Here is an 8917-nt window from a genome sequence, read left to right as displayed (position 1 = left end):
CGAATCGTTTAGAAATAGCACAGATCTAGGAGATGTAAACAAAAATTAGGGTTTCAGAAGAAACCCAAGTAGAAAGAACCTATTTAGAAACTCAAAGATCGTAACAAATACCGTGTGATTTTGCTCGAAATCACACTGGAGTAGCCATGAATAGCCAAAACAGCAAACCCTAGATACAAGTCGGTGTGGCCCCGGGCCCTTGAAGGCCTCAGAGAAGATGAGCATGGCAATGGAGGAGCCATTGGAGGCTTAGGGGTCGAAGGGTAGTCACCGGAGAAGGGAGGCGGTTGAAAGGAGGCTAGGGTTAGGTTGAAAGAAGAGAGGAGATGAGAGGATTTGAGGGCGGCGGTGTGTAGAGAATGATTAGGGTTAGGGGTCGTTTAGGATTAAAAAAGGAAAGAAACAATACAGGCTGTTGATGTTTCAAATCAACAGCCATGATCTAACGGGTTCTGGGTCGGGTAAGTGTGTATAGGGTCTGGGTCAGGTAATTTAGCTTGAAATTGGGCTGGGTATTGGGTTCAATTTAGGCAACAATTGAAAGCCAAATCTGGCTATAGTTTAAATAGCCAATTTTCCCTATATTAATTTATAATAAATAATAAATAACTTCAAAAAAATAATTTTATGCACCCAAATGATTTAAAATATATACTTATCATTTAAAAATATATGGAGCTGTGGAGACTGGTGGCCACACTGGTGGCCACAAAGGAGACTGGTGGTGGAATGCAGTTGTCCAAGATAAAGTGGAAGCGAAGAAGGTGGCGTACCTGCGGTTCGTAGGGAGCTCTGGAGAGGAGGAGAAGAGAGCGAATAGTGAGAGATATAAGGTAGCTAGGAAGGAGGCGAAGATGGCAGTAATGGAGGCTAAGACGACAGCTTTTGCTCGTCTGTATGAGGAACTAGGGAACAAAGGAGGGGAGAAGAAGTTATTCCGACTCGCTAAGGTGAGAGAGAGGACGGCTCGGGATCTGGACCAAGTGAGGTGCATAAAATATGATGACGGCAAAGTTTTGATGGGGGATGACCAGATTAAGAGGAGATGGCAGACCTACTTTCATAAACTTTTAAATGAAGAAGGGGATCAGGATATTGTGCTAGGTGAATTGAGGAATACCAACAGCCCCCATGAATTAAGTTATAATAGGGACATTGAAGTCGATGAGGTCATGGAGGCAATGCGTAAGATGAGGAGGGGCAGAGCTACCGGGCCAGACGAAATTCCGGTTGAACTTTGGAGGTGTGTGGGTAGAGCAGGCTTGGAATGGTTTACTGGGTTGTTTAATGTTATATTCAAGACTAATAAGATGCCTGAAGAGTGGAGGTGGAGTACAATGGTTCCGCTATATAAGAACAAAGGTGATGTTCAGAGTTGTAACAACTATAGGGGTATCAAATTACTGAGTCATACCATGAAAGTATGGGAGAGAGTGGTAGAAATGAGAGTGCGAAGGACGGTGTCTGTTTTAGATAACCAGTTTGGGTTCATGTCGGGGCGATCTACCACAGAAGATATCCACCTTATTAGGAGGATGATGGAACAATATAGGGATAAGAAGAAGGATCTCCACATGGTGTTTATCGATCTAGAGAAAGCGTACGACAGGGTTCCTAGGGAGGTCCTATGGATATGCCTAGAGGTTAAAGGGGCCCCGGTTGACTACATTAGGGTGATTAAATACATGTATGATGGAGGTAAGACTCGGGTTAGGACAGTAGGAGGCGACTCCGACCATTTTCCGGTTGTTACGGGGTTGCACCAAGGGTCTGCGTTCACCCTTTCCTATTTGCCCTGGTGATGGATGCCATAATGCATCATATTCAAGGGGAGGTGCCATGGTGCATGCTATTTGCTGATGACATAGTCCTAATTGACGAGACACGATGCGGCATCAACGAGAGGCTATAAGTTTGGAGACATGCCCTTGAGTCTAGAGGTTTCAGGCTGAGCAGGACGAAGACGGAATACCTCGAGTGCAAATTTGGGGCTAAGCCGACGGAAGCAGGAGTGGAAGTGAGGCTCGACTCTCAAGTCATCCCTAAGAGGGGTAGTTTCAAGTACCTTGGGTCAGTTATTCAGGGGACCGGGGAGATCGACGAGGATGTCACACATCGTATAGGGGTGGGGTGGATTAAGTGGAGGTTAGCAACAGGAGTCTTGTGTGACAAGAAAGTGCCACCGTTACTAAAAGATATGTTTTATAGAGCAGTGGTGAGGCCTGCTATGTTGTATGGGGCCGAGTGTTGGTCGGTTAAAAATTCACACATCCAGAAGATAAAATTAGCAAATATGAGGATGCTGAGGTGGATGTGTGGGCATACAAGGATGGACAAGATTAGGAATGAAGATATTCGAGAGAAGATGGGTGTGGCCCTCATGGAGGACAAGATGCGGGAAGCAAGACTCAGATGGTTCGGGCACATTCAAAGGAGGAGCACTGATGCACTAGTGAGGAGGTGTGAGCGACTGACTGTGGTGGGCATGAGGAGAGGTAAAGGGAGATCTAAGAAGTATTGGGGGGAGGTGATCAGGCAGGACATGGCACTACTTAGGATTTCTGAGGACATGTCCCTTGACAGGGAATTGTGGAGGTTGAGCATTAAGGTTGTAGGTTAGAGGGTAGTTTGTGAATATTACTACAGCGCACTAGAGTGAGACTAGCCATTTAGGAGTTAGTCTTAGGATGCTACTAATCAGCTACTGATGCAGGACTGTATCTGTTAGATATTAGTATACCTTACATCCTTTTCTCCATCCTTTTCGTATTTCCTATATTTTGTATATTGTTTTTATTTTTTATTTTATGTTATGTATTTTATGTTATTTATTATGAGTCTATTGATACTACTAATATATTGTTTCTTGTTGTTCTCTTGAGCCGAGGGTCTCCTGGAAACCACCTCTCTGCCCCTCGGGGTAGGGGTAAGGTTTGCGTACATATTACCCTCCCCAGACCCCACTTGTGGGATTACACTGGGATGTTGTTGTTGTTGTTGTATTTAAAAATATAGGGACCTATTTTACGCCTATAAAATGTAATTATACATTAAATGGGCTAATATTACAATTATATGCAATTTAGCTTAAAAAATACCAAATGCAATTATAAAAATGCATAAAAAATATATTAACCATATTTTGGCATAACTATAGGAATTAAATGACTAAATTCTCATAACAATAATTTAGAAAATAATTATTGGGGATTTTATGAATAAAAGTGAAGGAAATAAATCAATTTAAATCCTTAAAATTATGGAAAAAAATATAAAAGCCTTGTGCATGCTTATATATGCATGTATATTGTATTTCGAAGGTATTTATGTATGTTTAAAATATATAGGGAAAAATTGGGTATCAACAGCAGCCACCTCTTGGTACCCCAAAGCGGTTTCGGATTTGTCGGGGTGGATCGAACGGTTGGACACCGCGTTCCCATATCTTGTTCGGTCTTGGACCGACCTGGCAAAGAAGCTATGAGTGGCCTAGAATCATGGCAAAGCTTTCGTACCACCTATGCCTTAGATTTCATATTTCTCCCCATATCCTTTGTGCTGATAAATTACGGTTACTGCGCTGGTGCAGGCTTGGTGAGAATATGTTGATGAGGCCGCCCCCTGGTGGCAATATGGAGGCTTCGGAGCCCGGCAAGGGCAAGAATAGGAAAGGTAAGGCGGTTGTTGATCCTTCCGTGGCAAAGAAACCCAAGTCACGTGAGCATCGAGCCGTTACTAGGAACTCGGCTTCAACTTCCGGAGCAAGTCCCTGTGCCGAGGATTAGGATGATGATGATGATGATGATGAGTACCGGTTGGCACGAAGGACGAGGTCGAGTTTGGTAGCCTCGCAAGTGCCTCGACCGGAGGCTGTTGAATCTGGAATAGCTGACTCGGGTCGGTTCCGTAGATCGAAGACCCTCGAGAAGGGTGTCAATGTGGCCTTGGATCCCATGAACGGGTTTGGTGCGGTTTTCGCTGGGGGGACCATTGCCGCAGACCCTGAAGGGCCGGGACCCGGAGCTTTCCAGGAGTAGGAGTTGCCCCTCGGAGACATCGGTGACATAGATGATTTCATTTCAGGCTTTCAGTTCTCGTCAAGGGAACTAAGGGATGCTGAAGAAGCGAACGCCACCAAATATGGGGGTCCTCTCAAGGGGGAGGCACGCTTGGAAATATTCTTGACGATGTTAGCGAGAATGTCGATCTTGACACTCCCAGCTCTGTCAAGGCGGCGGAGAGGTTCATGCAGCAGGTGATAGTTGTTTTAAGTATATTTCTTTTAGTCTCAAGCATCTTCCTTCATTCTTCTAACTCTTCTGTTTTTCTGTAGTGCAAGGAGATGTATGATCATGCCCTCTCCAGGCTTAACGAGGAGCTTTCATGCCATGAGAAAGAGCTTGAGAAGCTGTCTTTGAGACTGCGAGAGTCAGAAGCTCGTTCTGCTCGGAAGGAGAAAGAGTCAGGCGAGCTCCGGCTACTTTGGAGGGAGCACTCCAAGAAAAAGATTCCATTGTCGAGCAGGTATTTTGTTATTCATGAGTCTTTCCTTCGCTCCCATAATTTGATACTAACTAGTTTACTTTTCTTTTTGTAGGTCGAGCAAAATGACTCGCATATTGGGTGACTGAATGTGGATATCCTCGGACTGAGGAAACAAAAAGAGGCAGTGACCTCGGAGTTGGCACCGACCCATGATCTCAAGGATGCTGGAAAGGAGATTGTTGCACTGGTTGCGGCCAAGTACGAGATCGAAGGAAATGTTGCTACTTACCTGAAGGACGCAGCCACGGCGAATCAAATAGCCCGTGACGTATCGATAAAGGCCAAGCAGAAACTGGATCGGGCTATCGAATATGCTAGGGCGGAGGCGAGGAGGAAAACCTTGGAGGAGATCGAGGCCGGAGGCATCAATCTGTCAGTTGGAATTGAGGAGGCCCGGGAGTTGGAGAGAAAGTTGGCGCTTTTGATCATCCCAGACGAGGATCCTGGAGATGGTTCGGAGGGTAATGGCAATGAATAGTAGGCCTTGTGTCGCTTTGCTTTTTTCCTTTTCTTTCTTTCTGTGCATATACTTCCGGGGGAGTGAGTCTTGTAAAGACGTCCCTTGTAAATATATTTTTGGCAATGAAAAAAGGGGTTTTTTCTGCCCCAAGTCTTTCCATTCTTTATATCTTCCTGCTCTTGCGGAGCTAATCTTTGAATTGTAATATTAATCCTTTAGAGCCCATTTTTTGGAGTAATCGGGACCCCTAAAATCAGGTCCTATATCGAAGTTAGGTTGATAGCTTCTTTGGGGCTGATGCTTGTGATGGCAAGAAGCCCCCGAGGTCTCGATACCTCTCGACTCTCGTGGGGTAGTAGCATTCATGCGATTTGATAAAAGGGGCCCCGGTGTGATCCTGGGTGATCCCGCCAGTACATTTCCCAAGGAAAAAGTGATGTTACCATGGTCGGGATTAATTGGCCATCTAGGTAGGCGAGCAGTCGCTGCTTTGCCCCTATATATTCATTCACTTGCTTCCTCAGTGGAGATTCTGCTACTTTGAGTAACCATTTCTCCCATAGAACTTGGTGTTTTGCGCTAGTTCTCTCGTTGTTTTAACTCAAAATTTTTGCCCATATCTATATCCTCCTCCTCTTATTCTATCGTAGCAATGACTGCTACGTCGATATCCGCCTATCAAGGAGAGGGGAGTTCTGCCTCTGTTCCGCGTCCGGTCGGTGGTACACCACCGGTGCCCGGTGAGTGGGCCTCGATGTGCTTTGTCTCGAGGAAAAACTTTACGTTGGAGAGACCTCCCAACGTCCAAGGACATCGGGAGCACACGTTGAGGTTCATCTCATCAGTAGGGGACAAGCACCTCAAAATGATCAGAAAAGACTGTGGATGGGGAGAAGGGGTGGTGTTACAAGTACCTTCTTCTGAGGAGAGCATCATGACCTACGTCGAGGGGTTTTTGAGCTTGTTTACGCACACTTTTACATCGGGTCCCCCCGACCGGGTTGTGCTTGAGTTCTGTCGGAGATATCAGGTTACCTTAGCGCAGGCTCACCCATCCCTTTGGATGATAGTGCAAACGATAAGATACTTTGCAGAGAAGGTCGGGCTCGACTTTACCCTTAGTCATTTCGTGAGGTTATATCGGCCGCTTCGTTATCGAGGTTTGATTACTCTGCATCATCAATCTACCCAGTCTTTTGCCGTCGATAGTGAAGCAAACGAAGACCGAGGATGGATGAGCCGATTCATTCGAGCTCGGACAATTGATATCATTCCTGGAGAGTTTCTGCCCTTTCCTGAGAAAATGGAATTTCACATGAAGTGTCATACCTATATTTTAATCACTTTTTCTATAGGCGAGCTCCATAATGACATCTTTCTGCATATATATTTTTTGTAGCGACTCCTTGGTTGCTGAACGAGGTCCCGGATTTGGTCGAGTGGTCTCATAAACTGGCCGCTTGTTCGACCTATGATAAGCGCAGGTGGCGATACCTGTCTAACGGGAGATAGGAGGCAAAGCATCATGCTAGGCGTTTGGTGGCTTATTTACACAGAATGGTACTTTTCTTTTTAGCGTACTAACTTAGCTGCTGCAGGTATTGGAGATTTTTCCCATATGAGGCCATGTCCTCTAGGGGAGGAGGCGAGACTACCGACCTCGGGGTCGAGGGTCGATGATAAACGAAAAGAATCTCTGAGGTGTGAGGAGGCTCGCAGCAGGGCGAGTCTTTCTGTTGGTTCAAGAGAGGCGATTCGACCGATCATTCTGTTTTGGAGGCTTCCGTTCTCGAAAGAACATTCCTTGTTTCTACTAACGGCGCTTCAACGAGTGAAGAGCGTGGGGTGCCTTCTTTTTCTCCTGATAAAGGCACTTCGGAGGATACTAAGCCATCGGACATTGGCTCGGCCTTTGGTGAGGCTGAGCGGTTCAGTTTTATGGTAAGTTTGGTAATCGACATAGGACCATTCTGGCTTCACACTCTTCCTTTTCTCATTGAATTTTCTTTCGCAGGCCTTTGATAGGCTCAAATCCGAACTACTTCGCTATGAGGCTCGGTTGCGGAAAGCTTCGGATAGGGAGAAATCCCTTAAGCTTTTTTGTGTGAAAGAAAAAGCGAGCTAGTGTCCCTGCGGTGTGAGGCGGATCGAAGCCGTAGCTGCGAGAGCTGTCTCGAGAGACATGTATCTTGTATTTCATGTTGACGTATGCCCCTTCTTTCATTTTCGGAGGTTAATGTTTTGATATTTCAGTTGGAGAGCAAAACGAAAGAGCTGGAACGACTTTGGGGCGAAGTTGGCAAGGCCAAATGTGAGTTCGACGAGTTGCAGGCCCATGTAGATGCCCAAGTTGCGGCCAAGGAGAGTGCTTTGGCTAAAGTTTCCACCCTGGAGATGTGAATCCAGACCGCTCACGCGAGTGATTCTGCACGGGCGAACATGATCGCAAGGCTCGAGTCTGAGCTCTTAAAGGCGAAAGCCGAGGTGGTGAATACCCAGGCCGAGGCTATAATGAGCAGCACTAGGGCGGATCAGAGAGTGGCAGCCTATTTGAAGAGTGTTGCCAGTGCTGGAGCTGAGCTGAGGAGAACTCTTGGTCGTGCGAGCAGTAGTAAAGAGTACGTAAAGTGCAAATCTCGGAGGGAAATATTCGAGGAAGTTCACACTAGGGGTTTCAATCTTTTGGAGGAGATCGAGCAACCCAAGGCGGATGAGTATGATGCCAAGTTTCTTTTGTCTGATGCCGAAGATGGGGAGGACGGTGTTGTTGGGTCGTAGTCCCCAAGGGGGGACGTCTATTTTCTTTCTTTGTCTTTGTATATAGTGCTTTCACATTACACCGTAAATGGATCTTGTATTTTATTACATGTATCTACAAGGGGGAAACCCCGCGATTTTTGTATCTTCCGGGTTCCTCTTTGCCGAGATTCCGGCCAGATCAATCGACCTTTGAGTTGGTAGGAATCCTTAGATTCATGATACGGACCTGGGGCTCGTTGGGCTAGCCCGTAGGCTCTTACGCGCTTGGTCGATGTGACCTTTTATGTGGGCTGGCGACAATAGCTCTTACGCCTTGGGCCGATGCAGCCTTTTTTAGTGTGGGTTGGGGACAACTGCTTTTATGCCTTGCTCTTAGACATATTTAGTCAACTATTTTGGGTTCAGTATCCGAATCGGGTTACGACTCGAGCTCATTCGACCCTCAAGTTTTGAGTTTACGTGGGCTGACGACAATGGCTCTTACGCTTTGGTTGATGCGACCATTTATGTGGGCTGGCGACAATGGCTCTTATGCCTTGGGCCGATGCGACCTTTTTTAGTGTGAGCTAGTGACAACGGCTCTTACGCCTTGCTCTTAGGCATATTTAGTCAACTATTTTGGGTTCAGTCTTCGAATCGGGTTACGACTCGAGCTCATTCGACCCTCAAGTTTTGTATTTGTGTGGGCTGGCGACAATGGCTCTTACACCTTGGGTCAAAGCGACCTTTTTGTGTGTGGCCCTAAGGCTTATTAGGCTGGCGACAATGGCTCTTACTCTTTGGTCGATGCGACCATTTATGTGGGCTTTATTTTTCCCTCAAGGATTTTGAAATAGTGTTTGCCTGACACTTCGACGGCTTAATAAAAAACCTCAATTGTGGGTCGTTATATGGCGATGATCGAGCACCTTGGGAGGTTTGGCTCGGAGGTTGAGTATCTCGAAGCCGATGTTTAGGAGCTGACGTGCTCGAAGCTCTTTTGTTGTATCGAGGGTAGCCCATTTAACCGGTTCTTTCCGAAGTAGATTCGGAGTAGTTGAAGGCCTGTGATTTTGTTGCGACGGTCGGGCATCCACGAGTCGCGTTAGTTTGGCTGGTATAGCCTTGTGACCGGAGTCACTTGTGTTCGGCCAGAGACTTTGAGTCCCGAGT

The sequence above is a fragment of the Nicotiana tabacum genome, chromosome 3 (assembly GCF_000715075.1).
Source record: "Nicotiana tabacum cultivar K326 chromosome 3, ASM71507v2, whole genome shotgun sequence".
NCBI lineage: Eukaryota > Viridiplantae > Streptophyta > Magnoliopsida > Solanales > Solanaceae > Nicotiana > Nicotiana tabacum.
This window is presented reverse-complemented; position numbering follows the sequence as displayed.